The sequence below is a fragment of the Medicago truncatula genome, chromosome 3 (assembly GCF_003473485.1).
Source record: "Medicago truncatula cultivar Jemalong A17 chromosome 3, MtrunA17r5.0-ANR, whole genome shotgun sequence".
Classification (NCBI taxonomy): domain Eukaryota; kingdom Viridiplantae; phylum Streptophyta; class Magnoliopsida; order Fabales; family Fabaceae; genus Medicago; species Medicago truncatula.
This window is the reverse complement of record NC_053044.1, coordinates 35,497,374-35,515,515: the sequence shown is the minus strand read 5'-3', so window position 1 is coordinate 35,515,515 and position 18,142 is coordinate 35,497,374. Positions and strand designations below refer to the sequence as shown.

Below are 18,142 nucleotides of genomic sequence, written 5' to 3'. Positions count from 1 at the left end.
AACCCAATGAAACAAAGGAGGCTTCCAGATTACTTCTGTGATTGTAGGAGCGTTTGGATGACGAATTGTGACATTGAAAGTTTTTAAAATTATGAAGTCTCTGATAGAATTGTTAGATGCCTTGCTAGTGAAGTTACCAGAGAGAGATGTGTTAGCAATAATGATTGAAATGGCTGACTTCCAGTGAATTAACTTGTTGTTGAATCTAGCTTCATTCCTCACAAACCAAATTGTGTTAAGTAAATTGATCAGAGCAGCTATGATAACAATTTTACATTGTGGGGACCAAGCTCCTTCACAAAAGTTCCAAATGTCATCCATGTCTCTAAATTGCATATTCATACTTAAAGATGCAGATAACCAGGACCACAATTTTAAAGCAAAAGGGCAGAAAAAGAAGAGATGCATAAAAGAGTCAGAATTCTTACAACAGAGGTTACACATGGAAACCAGCTGGCAGCCTCTATCCATCAATCTATCATCAGTAGGAATCTTCCCTTGCATCAGCCTCCAGACCATAAGAGACTTTGAGGGAGGAATATCCTTATTCCAAATTAACTTTGGCCACTTCAGATCTTCATTATTATTTCTCTTGAAAACATAAGCTTGCTTGAGGTCCAAGAAACCATTAGCTGAATGCTTCCAAATTAATTGATCATCTTTATCTTCCAGTGGGATAGTAGCTTGTTGCACAAGTTGACTGAGAAGAGGAAACATTTGACAAAGAGTTTCAGGAATACTCCATTCACCATTAACAATGTAATCACTAACAGTTGAAGATAAATGAACTGATATTGCATCAGGAATGCTTAAGGCTTGAGAAAGGGGTGCTCCACACCAGCTATCATTCCAGAAACTGATATTTTGACCATTACCAAGGAGCCAAATAGAGTTATTGTTGATATCACTGAATTCCTCTTTGATGCTATTCCATAATGAGGAGTAAATGTGGTATTGAATTGGTTTTCTGCACCTCAAAACTCTAGATCTCAACAAGATTGCCCAATCATCTGTTGAATGCAACATCTTCCAGAGAAGATTAAGGTTTGTTGATGTGTTGAGAGTTTTAATGGACCTCAGACTTAAACCACCCTGAGAGAAAGGCAAGCAGACTTTCTTCCAGGCAACTGTAACAAGCTTTCTCTTATCCACATCTCCACTCCAAATGAAATTCCTTGACCATTTTTCAACATCCTTGATCAGAGACATGGGCCAAGAGTATATTGAAATACTATACATCAACATACTTTGAATTACTGATCTAACGAGTTGAATTCTACCAGCCATAGAGAGAAGGGAGGCCTTCCAAGCAGATAGTTTTGCTTTGATTTTGTCAGCTACTGGTTGAAGATGAGAAACTTTTGGTTTCCCTCTGAAAATAGGCACCCCCAAATAATTGAAAGGTAAAGATCCTATATTGAAGTTTAACATTGTGGAGAGTTGTTGAATCCTAGAAACTGCAATGGAGCCAGGATACATTGTTGATTTTGCACAATTCACCACTTGACCAGATTCCAATGCATATTTGATAAATAAATCTCTAAGATTTGAGATACCTGCATTTTTGGCTTTACAAAATATCATCAAATCATCAGCATAAAAAGTGTGGGAAGGAACATTAACATGTCTAGTTCCTTTAATGAGTTCAAGCTTTCCATCAACAACTAATTTAGAAATCGCTCTACTCAAAACATCTTCAGCCAGGCAGAATAAAAGAGGGGATAAAGGGTCTCCCTGTCTCACCCCTCTAGTACAGTTGAAATAACCTTGTGCTTTTCCATTGACAGAAATTGAAAGATATGCAGACTTTAAAATAACTTCAATCCAGTTGCAGAAGGTTTCATTAAAACCAAAAGCTCTCAGAACATGAATTAAGAAGGGCCATTCTAAAGTGTCAAAAGCTTTGGATATGTCTATCTTTAGCATAATGTTACCCCCATAAGATTTGTTATGTAATAAATTAGCAGCTTCTGAGGCAATGCACAGGCAGTCTCTAATGTCTCTATTTTGAATAAAACCTTTTTGCTCTTTAGAGATGATCTTTGGCATAAGCTGAGCTAATCTATCTGCTAAAATCTTAGAAATGATTTTGAATTTAAAATTTGCCATAGCTATTGGTCTATAATGATCTACTGAAGTGGCATTTGGATTTTTTGGAAGCAGAGCAATGATATTAGAATTGAAACCTGGAAGAATCCATCCTTTTGTGAAGAACTCCAATACTGCATTTTCAACCTCCTTGTTGACAATCTGCCAATAATTTTGAAAGAAGAAAGCACCGAACCCATCAGGACCAGGAGCGCTATCCTTGTTTAGACCAAAAACTGCTGCCTTGATCTCCAATGATGAAGGGAGAGTGGTGAGAACTGCATTTATGTCATCTGCGATTAGTTTAGGGATTACTTCGTCTACAAGTAACTGGTCCTGCAAAACAAAGTTAGTACAAAATAAAGACTTATAATAATTAACAATATGATTTGCAATTTGTTGAGTATCTGTAAGTGTATTCTCTCCATCTTGCAGAGTGGTGATCAGTTTACTGGTTGATTTGATTTTGGCTATTTTGTGGAAATATTTTGTGTTTCTGTCACCCTCTAAGTGCCAATTGATTTTAGCTTTCTCTTTCCAAAAGGTTTCTTGTTGTTTCAAGCAAAGTTCGAGGTTGGTTTGGGCTAATTTCTCAGCATCTAGAAGGGTGTCAAAGGAACCTTGCAAGTTGATATCATTCTGAATTTGATTCAAATTATCTTCTGCAGTTTGCACAGCAGCGTGCACATCTCCAAAGACTTCCTTATTCCACACTTTCAAAATGGTTTTGAGGTTCTTCAGCTTGGAATTAAGAATGTACATAGGGGAGCCTATAATGTTTGAATTCCAACTACAGGTGATAATGTCTTTACAATCGGGGTGAAGGGCCCACATTTGTTGGAATTTGAATTGGGAAGCAAAACTGACTGGGGTCACTTGGAACTCAAGTAAAAGGGGATGGTGATCTGATTTTTGTTTTGTTAAAGTTGAACAAGAAAGGGAACAACACAAATCTAACCATTGTTGATTGCAGATAGATCTGTCCAATTTTTTTTCAGTGCTTCTATTTCCTCTCCTCCCATTTGACCAAGTAAACTCTGAACCTCTAGTGGGAATGTGATAGAGATTATTAGCTTCTGACCATCCAAGAAACTCCTCCATTGGAAGTCTGGCAGGAGGATAAGAACCTCTATATTCATGGGATCCAATAACAACATTAAAGTCCCCAATAAAACACCAGGGAATAGAATGTTGTGATTGAAGGGAATTCAAAGAGGACCATAATTGTCTTCTTTTGATGTAACTGGTTGATGCATAGATAGCTGTAAAGGCCACTACTTTGGAATCTATAGTTAAAGAGAAGGTAACCTGTTGATCATCAGTAGCAAGAAGGATAGGGTCAAGGTTGGATTTACAAAAGCACCAGAGATTAGGGAGATGATTAGGTCTAGAATTCATGGCAAAAAGTTTTAGGTTAAGGTTAGAATGCCATCTATTAGGGAAAGTATTGAAGCACATCCAGGGTTCAGAAATAATTACAATGTCAGGCTTATGCAAAATAATTAGTCTTTTTAAGGCTAATCTTGAGGGGTGATTAGCTATACCCCTAACATTCCAGAACAAACACTTCATTTGAAAGGTTTTTGATAAAAAACCTTATTGGCTCTGGCTTGATGCTGAACAGTCTTCAGATTCTGCTTCTTTTTGGCTGTTTTTTTTCTGACTTCTTGTTGTAACTAGCTGAAAGTCCTCAGCAAAAATATGTTGTTGCTCCTCTTCAACTGCAGCTTGTCGCTGCTCTAGTTCCTCTGAGAGTCTGTCTTCAGCGGCTGTATCATCCACTATATTGGCCCATGACTGTTTGAGAAATTCCATGTCATTTTGAACTCTTTCAGGAGTTGGAAGTTTAGTTTCAACATCTTCTTGATCATTGACATCATTGTTGAGAATTTGAAATTATGTAGCATCAACAAACTCAGAGCCTTGAGAGCTTGAGTCTTGCACTGATTCATTAACTACTCTTTCCTCCAATTCATCATTGATCTCTTTTTCTAAATTCTGATCTTGACTTCTCATTACGGCTCTTGGACTGATTGGATCTTCGTTAACTTGTAGAATTTGAAATTGATTCTTTTGCAGCAGTATACCCATGTTTTTTACTCCACTAGTTCCCTCTTCGGCAGCAGGATCCTTTTGTTTGTCCTTGTTTTTGTTGATTACCTCTACCTCTTTCAAAGCTGCTTCTTCAACAATTATGGGATTCTCAACATTCTTGCCCTGATTTTTTCTCCCATCTCTAGCTATAACATGAACCTTTTTTTGTTCATTGTTAATTAGCTTTGAAGCTGTCCTGGCCTGTACAGTTTTAATAGCAAATCTGCAAATTTCCACATCATGTCCTATTTTCTTGCAGTGAACACAATAATCAGGTAAATTTTCGTATTCTAATTCCACAAAGAAAGCATAACCCTTTCTTTCTACCAAAACATTGTATCTTAGATCCTTTGTAATATCCATATCAACCAAAACTCTAGCATATTGGCCAAATGTTCTGTCTATCATTGGCTTGGTTGAGGCTGAGTCTGTGCAAATAGGTGTTCCAACACTATTTGCAATAGCAAAGAAAATCCTTGGTCTCCAATATTCCTGTGGAAGGCCGTGTAACCTAACCCATACTTGTGCAGTGGAATTGTTTTGTAAATTAGGTTTAAAATCTTGAGACCAAGCAAAAAGCTTTAAGACACCTGGATTAAGATTTCAAGAAGGAACTGATCTAACTCTCTTTACATCCTCCAAGCTGGAAAAAACAAATTCATAGTATCCTCTTCCTATTGAGGAAACCCCCCACTTACCTAAATTCTTCCAAACAGACAACAGACAATTTCTCAAAGCAAAAACAGTAAGAGGGGTTGCCCCTTTGGGCCATATGACCCTGGCATGAAGGTTGAGTTTGCAAGATGCCATACCTGCTTCATATTCTTCTTCTGGGATTGAAATGGATAGATTGTCTCCTTTGATGACAGGCTGAGGTAGTTGTGATGAGGGAATATCACAAAGATGATTGTTTGACAGAGCCTGGGCAAAAGTTTTGGGTTGGACAAATGTTTGGGTCGGCTTGTTTGATGGGGTAGTTTTGTTTTGGTTCACATGTAGGCTACGGTTGAGAGTCACTGACTCATGGTTGTTAATTTGAGTTTCAGGTCTAGGGATTTGAACAAATGGGTCAGATTTATCAAGGGTTTTGGATGAATCAATCGGTGGATCTATGTTTGCAAGGCATTTCCAAGAATGAATATAAGTTTGCATTGTGAAACTAAGAAGAAAAACTGGGGTTGGTTTGAGGTTAAGAGGTTACCTGCGATGAAGGAAAGGCTAGATGAAGATGATGGTGAATAGTAAACTGATCGCCGCTCTCTTCTCTCTCATTGTAAATTTTCAGTTCTCTAAACTTGTACCTTTAGAGCACAATATCGTCTATATTTTATGTCTTATCTCTAGATAGCATTCTCAGTTTCCTTAAGTTAACATATGAAGATTCAAACTTGTTAGTGGAGGTTACATTTCCAATATATTTTTGGCATAAACATCAGTTTTTAATTGAATACTTCCATTTTTGTTATTTGCGTTCAGCTTATACACTGACTCGATTAATTTGACATTGTCATATGGAGGTATATCACATAATAGTTGTGTTATGAAAATGCATAAACAACATGGCTTATAATGTTATTTTATATAGAAAAATCTAAGATGAGAAGATGATGCAAAGTTTAAGGTAGAGAATACCTTAAAATTTAAAAATACTCACAAATGAATTTACATTAAAAAAAACTAGTGGTAGTTTGTAGTAAACTGAGATATTTACGTGTGAAGTGGTATAATGGAGAGATTTTCAATTGATATTCCTAACAAAATAATACCAAACATTAGGTATACTAATCATTGTCATTTTAAAATTAAGACTTAGAAAAATGCCAAGAATGCATATAAGGACAAAAAATCCATTTGTTATGTTGGTTGACATTTATGTTAGTTTACTATTATCTTAATATTGAGAATCCTTCAAACCTTATCTTAAAGCACCTAAAGGATCATCTAGTGATCATCAAACAAAATTGTAGAGAAAAAAATGAACATAAGAAATTAAAATAAGAGGGACAGAATAATTATCGAAACATATAATGCATTCCTTTTCGTATCCATTTGGCTATTATCATACTTATCATACTTATATCTAATCTTTGTTAACAATACTAATTATCTTGCAAAACCCTAAATCTAGGCATTTTGGGCGCCAATTAAGGAGAGCCGTTTGATCAAATGAGCTAGCTAAACATTCATCTCATCCTTTGATCTCATTTGACTTGGCACTTCCAGATTCCCCATGCTAATTACGTTTAACACTTTTGGTTGTGGCTTCCCCCATTCCATGATTGCAAAACAATGACAATTACTATGCACACTGCTCAATATAGACTTATCTTCCTTTCTAGCGTGTATTTTACCAAGCACCCATCCAACTGCCTCAGTTCTCAATTTCACTCTCAAACTCTATAACCCTTTTCACTAATTCAATATTCTTCTTTTGGAATCGATTTATTCTTCATTGATTCTCAGTTTCTCTCCCTCTCTAACTCTTGAGATGTTTCAATTTCTCTTTTCCCAAAATTGTTCACGTATTCCCTTCACCTTCTTCTCCCAAAACGTTTCAACCTCCCGCCACTATCAACCTTTCTTCCGCCGCTGTCAACCTCGTTGCTGTCTCTCCCTTATTGACTTTTAGGGTTCGACATCTCTTCATTTCTTTCTCAGTCGAGTTTGCATCTCCGGTTGTGAATCAAACATCAACCGCACCCTTCCCACTATCTCTTATCCGTTGCAAAATCGAATGCCTATTGGTAATTGTGATAGGTTTGTTTTGTTCTTCCTTTAACCATTTCTAATTTTTAGGGTATTTTTTTGTATTGGGCCATTGAATTTTAATTTTGGCGGTGTAGGGAGAAGCTGAGAAAAAAATGGTTATAACCTTAATAGTATATCAGAAACCAACACCACTTCTCAATTTTAGTTTTTTATTTGATTTTATTGAATTTTTTATGAAACAATTATAGAGTTGTAAGGATTAATTTTGTGAGTAAGGATTAGTTTTGCTATATTTTTCGAACTAACACTTCATTTCAATTTTTTCTAAGCGCATCTCATCTTTTCTGCTATTCATATAAGCTTCATAGTTTCATTTTGTTTTGCCTTCCTCTCTACTTGCTAACAAGCTTCAATTTTGTTTTAATATTATGAGTTGTAAGGAAGAATGCTTATGACATGTTGCTTCATACTACTTTGTTGTAAATTGGATCATTGCTTCATACTACGCTATGAGTTCATATTAATTTATGTTATGGAAAAAATTAAGCTTTTTAGCAGGTCGAGTAAGTGAGTACCAACTGATCCACTTTGTTTGTCTACAATTAATGCAGAAAGTCATGGATGATGGAGGAGGCAGTTTTTGAACCAAACGCATAATAAGAATGTCAACCAAGCTCTACTTGAAGCTTTTTAGCAGGTCGAGTAAGTGAGTGACAAAATATGCTTACTCAAATTGTGTATGACATGATCTTATTGTGTCCTGACTGATTCCTATTGGTTGTTCCCGTCTTTTTTCAGGTAAATTCAATCTACAGGTGATGTTATAAGCCATGTACGCTTTGTGCAGATGTAACCAAGTGACACTAGACGCACTGATGATGTTCTTTTGCTGCTAATATGTTCGATGACTTGAAAGGCATAATGTTAATTGATAAGTTCAAGTCTGATTGACATATTTTAAGGTGAAGCCTTTTCCTATTTAATTATGGCTGATAATATAAATGTTCTTGCCTCACAAACTGTTTATTCTTTTTATTTATTTGGAAACAGGTAATTGAAAAGCTAAGTTACCATATATATGCCGATGTCTTCATTCAGAGGCTATATATTCATTATGAAAGGCCGATGTTTAGCATTATTATGTGCCGTTTTTTAGTTAATGTATTTTATGAAGGTACCTTAATTAAGAATTGTGTATCCAATACCGTGGCCGAGTGAGTGTACTTTTGTCGAACTCAAAATAACTTATTTGTGATGTTTTCTCAAATAACATCTACGGTAGTTTATATCTCTTTAATCTACGGTAGTTTCCTCTGTGGTCTTCTCACATGGGCAGCTGTATACTATTTATGTTTATTTATTTTATTATTTATGTAATAAATAATATTGGATATTTTTTAGCTTCCCCATTTTTAATGTCCCGGGCGGTAGCACGGGTAATAGTACTAGTATTAGACTAATTAATTGTAACAAATCATAAATTATTGTCCTTGTTTAAGTACACAGTCAATTTAACTAGACATGATAGTAACATACAATATCCATTGCCTTAAATGTAGCTTAGTGAAGTCTAATGTCGCCACTTACAAAGAAGATTAATTGGAAAATGTTAACGAGTCTTGGACATTGGTAAATGCATCAAAAATTTAAAAAATAATATTTCAATTTAAAATTTACTATTTTAACTTCCTTAACAAGACACCGATTAATATGACCCTTATTAATTAATCAAGCAACTACCACTCACTGTGTAGTCACTCAAAACACAAGCACTCTAGTGGGTATACCATGCTTCTGAATGGGAGCACTAATGGGGCTGCATGAAGTTCTGTAAAAAGGATACGAATATGCAAGTAAAATATATTTTTTTAAAGAATGCAAGTAAAATATTTAAAATTCCAACTATACGTCATGCATATCTTGTTGAAAAACAAAACAGACACATCCTACATTTTTGTGACATATTTATTAAACAACTTTTCACGTTTATGATATGAATAGTAGACAAAAAAAAAAAATTGTCGTTAAAATTTAACTCAGTTGATATGAATATTTCATAATACATGTAGAGATTGGGGTTTGAAACTCAAACTCCCAAATTATTCAATTTAGTTGAAAAATGGTTTTTATTTTACTTTTTTTTTTCCAAGAGTGATTAAACCTAAAATTACGCCAACCAACCCTATTTTTAACATAATCACTCCTAGTTTGCAAAAAGATAGTATAATAATACATAAAGCATCTGCACAAGCATTGCCTCTCTGTAAATATGGGAAGCCATGAAGTTTTTATTTTACTTCTAAAACTATAGCCTTATCTTTATGTCATAATATTTTATATTTTTTCTCACACTTCAATTTATATTTATCTTATATTTTAATTTTTTTTAACAGCTTGAGTGCTTTGTTTTCTTTTAAAAATTGCGGAAAACTAGAATGCCACAACAAATTATAATAATTTACTAAAATAATTGTGCAAGTCTTACATTAGTTTTTTATTTTGGTGTGTTCTCTTCAAATTAGCATTGTTTTATGATGATTCTATGAACCAAACTCAATTTATTTTAATGCTATACACTAATGTGTGATTATTATATTTTGCCATTTTAAAATAAAAATTCTATAATTAAACTCAATATGATTGTTGTAACAAAAAAAGCTCAATATAATTGTGTGAAGTAATCATTTATCACAATAATGACATGATTTGAAATGAACATCTATCGGTATTTTAGCTCAATTACAGTTTCGTTCTCCATATTTTTACTTACTCATAGAATTGGTCATTCCATTTTAGGGTCTTTTTGGTTGAGGTTTTTGGAGGGGATGGGAGGGAAGGGAGTATTTTTAATTTAATATGTTTGGTTCAATTTTATATTAAAACTCAAAATTATTCTTAATTAAATTTTAAGGGTAAAAATGTATACTAATTTTAAAATTCCTCCACTTTCTTTGTGAACCAAACATGTTTTTAATTAAAATATCCATATTCCCCTTCCCTTCCTTCTTCTGAACCAAACATATATTTAACTAAAATATATGGGTTAATAGTGTTTTATCCCCCTGTAATAAAGGTCATTTTTGGTTTTACACCCTCTAATTTTTTATTTTATTTACCTCCTATAAAATATTTTTGTTTTGATTTACCCCCATAATAGGTCATTCAAAAATCAATTTTTTATTTTTTTTTCTTCAGAAAATCTGGTTTTTGAATGACCTATTAGGGAGTAAATCAAAACAAAAATATTTTACATAGGGTAAATAAAAAAAAAATATTTTATATTTTACAGGATGTAAAATCGAAAATGACATATATTACAGAGGAGTAAAGCACCATTAACTCAAAATATCTCCCTTCCCCTCCTCTTCTTTCCCCTGCCATCCGTTAAAATCTCTCTCCTCCCCTCCATTGAATCAAACAGAGCCTTATAGATTCTCATTTATTGATTCCCTTCCAAATTCTAGTTTTTTTTTTTACGGATGGAAGGTGTGCAATTAATATTTTACGAAATAAGCACAATATGATTACGCTGCTCAAGGAAGGGCTATGCGATGAAGTTTTAGGTTTATATATTTGGTCATACACTGAAATGATCTTTCAGGTGGTATTTATAGCTCTACTTGTCCTTCTTTTCGTGACAACCTTTCAATGGTTATATGGTTGGTTCCCTATCATTGGGGGCACGTGGGGCTTACCTTTCTGAAAACATTATGCTTGAAGATAGGGATGAGAGGGGTGGTTCTCAATGATTAGGCGGCAATCATTTATTTTATTTTATTTTGGGTCTATATGAAATCATATTGGTCCACTATCCTTAATTTTATATTATTAATTAAAACTCAAAATTATTCTTACTTAAATTTTAAGAGTGAAAAGGTAAATTTTAAAATTCATTCCCTTGTGAACCAAACATGTTTTTGATTAAAATATTTCTTTTTCCTTCTTTCTTTTGAACCAAACATATATTTAACTAAAATATTTCTCTTACCCTCCCGTCCTTTCCCTTTCGTCAAACTAAATAGAGCCTTAAAATCACTTAGTTTTGGTCTTTGTCTCATATTATTAGACTAAAAAAATGATATTTTAATTGAAGTGGCATGTGACATGATGATGTGAGATTATAAACAACGATGAAATTATCAAAAAACTAACTAATTAAATTTTTTAATTTAAATATAATATATAATCATTTTTAAGTTCAAAAATCTGAAAGAGAGATCAATTTCGATAAAGAGCTAATACTCCTTGATTGCGTACCAATTTTAAGTAATGTTGCTGTTAAATTATACTTAAAAGTTATAAACGAAAAAAGGGAGTAATTGTTTTATGCATATTTATAGGGACAAGGTTAGAAGGAGGAGCAACTGAGGTTATGGTCCCCCCAATTTTATTTTATTTATAAAAGAAAATTATACAATGTTATTATATTTTTCAGTCTCAAATATTTATTTTTTTGTGAACTTTATGCAATATTGTATATTAACCTTCTTTTGACTTAATATATTGGGCCTTAAATACCTAAGTTTCTAGAGTTAATTGCACTAAACCTTAACCGAAATTTTTAACACCGAAAAAGAAAGTAGTGTTTTTATACAATTTATAGAAGAATATTAATCCTTAACTAACATTCTAATATAAGATTCATCGTTAAAATTTCGCTTCGAAATATCAAATCACAGCATGCGATTTTGTTTTTGCATTCTCAGCCACTAGTAAAGATTCTCTTGTCGCGATTGCATCCTCCTACAATTCACAAAATTATATTTTCAATTCGGTCCCCTTGAACTAAATTTCTGCCTCCCCCTGCATATTTATATGTTGAGTTTGTAATTTTAAGATTCATTTGAGTTACAAGATCAAACTCCAAATAACTACATAAGAATCGTTTCTACATTTCTTGAATTCTATATGCTTTCATTTTTTTTTTGAAACAACAAATTTTATTTAACAACCAGATCCCTACTCAAGACGAACAGAGATCGGTGATTCAGAGAATACAACCTAAAAGCGTCGTATATAGGCGGAATACCTGAAAATAAACACCTTAAAAGACAACCCTACAAACAACACCCGATCAAACCCTACCTTCAATACCCACCCAAAATAAACATCACCACCTAAAACAGACTCCTTCACGAAAACGACCTCTGAAAAAACGACTTCTTGAATTCTATATGCTTTCATTGGTATTCTTTGAGAGAGATATCTTGAGCTTTATGCTGTAAATTAGCCCCATTGTGATAGTTGAAATGTACTGTTTTTTTTTTATTATATATATTTGTATATAGATGTGATCTATCTTGTTAGTGGTGAAGTTATGGAGTAGGAAATCTCCTTAGACATCATTTTGATTGAATAAGGAAAGTTTTCCGTATTATGCAAGGAAATAATTTTTTGGTATTTGAATCCTCTCTTTCCCTTCATTCTCTCATTCTCCATCCTTCTCCAATTTGTATCTATCTTTCTCTTGATCTTCTTCTTCTCTCTTGACCTTATTTTTTATTTTCTCTCTCTCTTAATCTTCTCTCTAATATTTAGAGAGATAGAGAGATGGATAGAACTTAGTGAAGGAGAGAGACGGAGAGATTGAAAAGAATGAGAGGAACCAAATCCTATTTTTTGGTATACGTTATCACTATTTAATCATGAAACATCCATTTTTAAATTTTCATATGATTATAGTAGAAAATCATGATTAAAATGTGATGGATGCCATAAGTAATTGGCTGCTAGAACAAGATAAATTTTTCTTTGATTTTCTTAATAGTCTCAAAATCCTTAATTCCTTAGTAGTATTACCTAATCAACTCTTTATTTAAGGTTTATACAATTTTCTTAATAGCCTCAAAATCTTCAATTCCTTAGCAGTATTACTCTTTTTTTTACTAACTTTAGTAGTATTACTTAATCAACTCTTTATTTAAGGTTTAAAGATTTTTATGTTTATGCCGTAAAAAAAATGATTTTTATGTTTATAAGACTAAATATCTTCTTCTTGATCCAATCATTTTAAAATTTGAATTTATGAATTTTATTAAACTTCAAGAACCTCAAGACATTCAGAGTATTTCAATACAGTAAGAATCAAAATAAATACATAGAACAATTTTATAATAAGTTAAACTTCCTAATTCTAATTACTCTAATTGTTATTCAGTTACTAAGATACTCTACATTGGATGGCTACTGGCAACTCACATGTACTCTTAAATGTTGCAATGTAAACTTTCACATGAAAACATTGTGTTAAATATAGTAGTCTTGGTGTTCTATCTTAGTTGGGCTGCCATATCTACAATGTAATGTCTTTGATTTTTAATTTTTACAACAAAAAATATATATTTTATGATTGTCCCTTTCTTATCATGATAGGTTATATAATAATGAAAATTTAGTTTATAAAGGAATGAATTCTAATGAATGGATTTTTAAATACAACACACTGACGTCCTAAGGGACATTTAATGACAATTATAATTTTATAAATGTTTTTCTACAACTTTAAAAGCGCTAGAAGCTATTTAATCGATGTAACAAGAGGATTAACTCTATAAATTGTAAAGTGGTAAAATAATTTGTTATAAGTAAAAGGAGGGCGGAGAAATATGACTGAAATTGCCAAGTTTATTTTTGCTATGGTTATCTTTCTTAAGCTATTTCTTGTTGCAACAAATAATGACGGTAAGCCACTTTTTATCCTTTTCAATTTCACTTCTTTACTTTGTAAATAATATTTCATCCCACTATAGTTACATTATCTTATTATCTTTTTTCATTACAACAGATGACAGTTGTAATTATGATTATCATTGTATCTACAAATCATGGTTGTGCCCATTTGGTCTTGTGGTGAGATGTATAACGCACCATTGTAAATGCATTAAAATCTTGAACCCAATAAATTTTTTCTCCACGTGAATATGATTGATTGTTAGACCAAAGAGATTACATAAAGAGTAGTGATATTTGTACATATTTTTCTAAACAACTTCCATGACAACTTTGTTTTTCTCTATTTTAATTGGTCAAAATCAATAGAAAGAAAAAAAGGTAGAGAGAGAATAAGAATATAATGCGAGTATGAGAGAGAAAGTTGTCAAAAAGTTGTTAGAAATTGGTTGTGCAAATATCATTTCTCTTACATAAAAGTCATGTTAGAATATTTCAAGAGTTGTCATTTAGTTATTGTGTTGACACCCAATAATTTCAAGAACATTGTTCATTTTAAATCCATTTATATTATAATATCACACTCAAAATAAATGTGTAAGAACCATTTTCTTCATCTCTCTAATTCTCTAAGCTTGCATTGCTATTGTTTGAAAGAGGACTTGAGCTTTGTTTTGTAAATTAGCACAACTGAGATAGTTTCTATATATATACTATTATTTTATGTATGTATTTACATGTGATCTATTGTGACACCCCGGTTTATTGACTAGTACATAATACAATATATCAAACACGAATACATTAAGTACAAAAGATCTTACCATAAACATACAAGTTTAAGTACTTGTATCAAAATACAAGTTTCAAAAAGATTACATAATGATAACTTCTCATTTACAGTATACAAAAGAAGATATGATATAAACTTTATCAAATTATATTAGCAACAATATCCATGGTCAATTAAACTTCACGTAATTTTATCTTTACCTTTAAGCTTAAATTGACTTTTTACCTCTTATATTTTAAAATATTACGATTTTGACTCCCATAAAAAAATGGATATTTGAACCTCCTAGCTTTAGCCCCTTTTGCGAACAGTAGTGCTAAATGGTGCGAAGTATTTTTTCGCACATAACACACGAACAAGAAGCTTGCGTACAAACTCATTAATTAAGGCTACATTTTGTTTAAAAAAAAGTAAATAAAACTGATCAAAATATAATATTTCCCATTATGGGATTGCCTTATGGTAAAACTCATTTTTTCGGTAACCGCCTTGGCTGTTTTCTGCAAGCTGGTTGTTTGCTCGGCGACAATGTCGGTCACCGTCGGCGATGGCGTCGATCACCGTCGTCGGCGATGGCGTCGATCACCGTCGCCGCCGTTAATAGCAGTCATTGCTTAAACCAAAGTGTCTTATGGCCATTGCAACAACTTTCCATTTGTAAATTGCGGCAATCAGTCACCATGGTTACTTTACTACCACTACAACCACCGCAGTGCAGAGACTATCAACACCTCTACTATGTTTGTTTTTGTCTGACTCTGCAACATTGTTTCCAATTAGGGGAGATTAAAAATTTGGTAGTGAATAGTGGGGCGGTGGAAAAGATGATTTCATAGTTCCTTATTTCAAGGATTAAGTTTGTCATTATGGCTAAAACAGTGATTGAGAAAGAGATATCGGATGGTCATTAATGCTCCAGCACATTCGCGTGGATTGTGCGAAATTAAATTTCGCACACTTAAGCATTATTCTTTTGTGAATGGATGATTTTGACCAAGTCAAAGCCTATGTGGCATGTCACTTAAGTGATTTGGCATGTCAACTATACAATTTTTATTTTAAATTAATTTAATATGACACACGTGTATTTGTTGAATTAAAAATATAAAAAAAAAAAAAAGAGAAACACATGAGCTTCTTTTCAAAGGAAAGAAAAAAAACTCCCTCTCTGCTCTCCCTCTAGCATAACAACCTTCATTTTTTTTTCTTTTGCTGCTTCTTCTTCAAAGGAAAGAAGCTGCATTTTAATCGGAGAAGCTTCAGTTTTAATTTCGTCGAGATTCACTTTCTCGTTCAGTGATAAGCTCCATGGCATCCCATTTCTTGTCCAGATTCACTTTCAATCAGGCTTTCGGTCTTGGCCATCGCCCTTGTTGTATTTGTCGTGCGAAACAGTTGCAGTATCATAAAATGATTGAGTTCTTCGGCGGTGTTCTCGCCATCCCGCCGTCAATGATATTGAATGGAGATTTTTTCCGATTTTGCTCTCCTCTCTCTTATTCCGATCTTGTTCGATATCGCTTGTTCAAGTTGAATTTTTAAAATTTTTATTCTGAATTTAAAATTTTCATATTATTCAATTGAATTAATTGAAAATATTGCAGAAATCAATTGAATAATTGGTGTTGTTGGGGTTGTTTTTTGTGCTAGTTTTTGAAGCATGGAGAGGAGAAAGAGTATTTTCGGAATCATAAGAGAGGAGAGGAGAGTGTTTTTTGTTTTTACAACCCTTTGTTGGGTTTTTTTTTGTTTTTTTGGGTTGTATGTTGAAGGATTATGAAGATGAAGAAGGAGAAAAAAATTAGAAGCTCACGTGCATTTTTCTTGTATTCTTTTATTTTTTTTATTTTTTAAATTATTGAAATACATACGTTGCTTTTCTTTTTATTTTTTAAATCATAATTACACAGTTGTCTGCCAAATCACTTAAGTAACATGCTATATAGACTTTGACTTGGTCAAAATCATCTATTTGTAAAAGGGGCTAAAGTTGGGGGTCCAAATATCTATTTTTTTTAAGGGGGCCAAAATCGCAACATTTTAAAATATAAGGGATAAAAAAATGCATTTAAGCCTCACCTTTATTCACCTGCTCGTATAAAAACACAAAACTGAAATATGAGATTACATCTCAATGAGCATTTTTTTCTTTCTATAACCATAAAGTACTAAAGAAAAGGCACTAGTAAAGACCTAAATTCAAAATGAATACCGTACAACTATAATAATGGGAATGTTATCAAAGTTCTATACCTTTTCATTGGTATTCTTTGAGAGAGAGAGAGAGATCTTGAGCTTTATATTGGAAAGTAGCTCCATTGTGATAGTTTTTTTTTTTTGTGATTTATCTTGTTAGTGGTGAAGTTATGGAATGGGAAATCTCCTTAATTAGAAATTGATTTGACTGAATTAGGAAAGTTTATTGTATGATGTAAGGAAATAATTTTTTGGTATTTGGATCTTCTCCTTCCCCTCATTCTCTCATTTTTTATACTTCTCGAATTTGTGTCTATCTTTCTATTGATATTCTTCTCTCTTGATCTTATTTTTTATTTTCTCTTTCTCTTGATCTTCTCTCTAATATTTAAAGAGACAGAGAGATAGATAGAACTTAGTGAAGGAGAGACGCGGAGAGATTGAGAGAAATGAGATGATCCAAATCCTATTTTTTGGTATATGTTATCACTATTTAATCATGAATCCAACCATTTTTAAATTTTCATATGATTATTGTAGAAAATCTAAAATTCGACCTTAGAATGTGATAAATGCCATAAATAATTGGCTGCTAGAACAAGATAAACTTTTCTTTGATTTGCTTAATAGCCTCAATATCCTTAATTCCATAGTAGTATTACCTAATCAACTCTTTATTTAAGGTTTATACAATTTTCTTAATAGCCTCAAAATCTTCAATTCCTTTGCGGTATTACTTTTTATGCAACTTATTTGCCTTCTCTTTGTTTGGATTGTGTGGATAGAGCGAAATAATCGTCTGTTTAATAATGCAATAACTCTCATTCCCCGTTTGTTAGACAAGGTCAAGATGTTGTCCTTAGCTTGGTTGAAAGCTAAAAGAACTACTTTTGTGTTTGGTACTCAGCAGTGGTGGTCATGCCCTCTTGTATGTTTGGGTATAGGCTGATGTAGCTCTGTTGGGTTGGTTGTTTTGTTGTAACTCTTGGTTCCTGTTGTAGTCTCTATGGCACACGTTGTGCTCTAGGGACTGCATTGTTATATAATTTTATTTTGGCTTTTTAAAAAAAAGTATCACTTAATCAACTCTTTATTTAATGTTTATACAATTTTTAAAGTATTACTTAATCAACTCTTTATTTAAGGTTTATACAATTTTTAAAGATTTTTATGTTTATGCTGTAAAAAAAATGATTTTCATGTTTATAAGACTAAATATCTTCTTCTTGATCCAATCATTTTTTTTTTGAAAAAGCCAAAATGAAATATATATTAAACAAACCTAGACGCTAAAGCACAAGGCGTGCCAAAACGCCTAGGCACAAATGGTACACAAAACAATCCTGTACAAAGCCAATAAGGCGCAGAAACAGTGAAACAAAGAAACAATTAGCTAGAAAATAAAGTTTAAGCAAGTTAGAGGACTCCGCCGCCATTCTTGATAGTCAAAATCAAAATTAGTGTATTTCGATTTCAACCACCAAAAAGATTGAAGCTTTGCCCTTTCACCTAGCGTTAGCAAGTTATCCTCCTTTCCTTTAAAAATTCTGTTATTCCGTTCTTTCCAAATTGTCCAAGTTACCGAAAGCCAAA

At 32.8% G+C, this 18,142-nt stretch overlaps 2 long non-coding RNA genes across 3 annotated transcripts; both read left to right on the top strand.

The window, feature by feature from the left end:
• The first annotated feature begins 6,237 nt into the window (after positions 1-6,237).
• Positions 6,238-8,220, top strand: LOC112419955 (uncharacterized). Of its 2 annotated transcripts, none has more exons than XR_003010116.2 (4): positions 6,238-6,939; positions 7,503-7,593; positions 7,690-7,853; positions 7,942-8,220. It is a non-coding gene; the product is annotated as an uncharacterized lncRNA (long non-coding RNA). The 2 variants fall into 2 exon arrangements; XR_003010115.2 differs by having other exon boundaries at positions 6,239-6,939; positions 7,503-7,597; positions 7,942-8,161.
• A 5,145-nt stretch (positions 8,221-13,365) lies between these two features.
• LOC112420315 (uncharacterized) lies at positions 13,366-14,267 on the top strand. The gene is made up of 2 exons (XR_003010292.2): positions 13,366-13,572; positions 13,676-14,267. It is a non-coding gene; the product is annotated as an uncharacterized lncRNA (long non-coding RNA).
• The last annotated feature ends 3,875 nt before the right edge of the window (positions 14,268-18,142 follow it).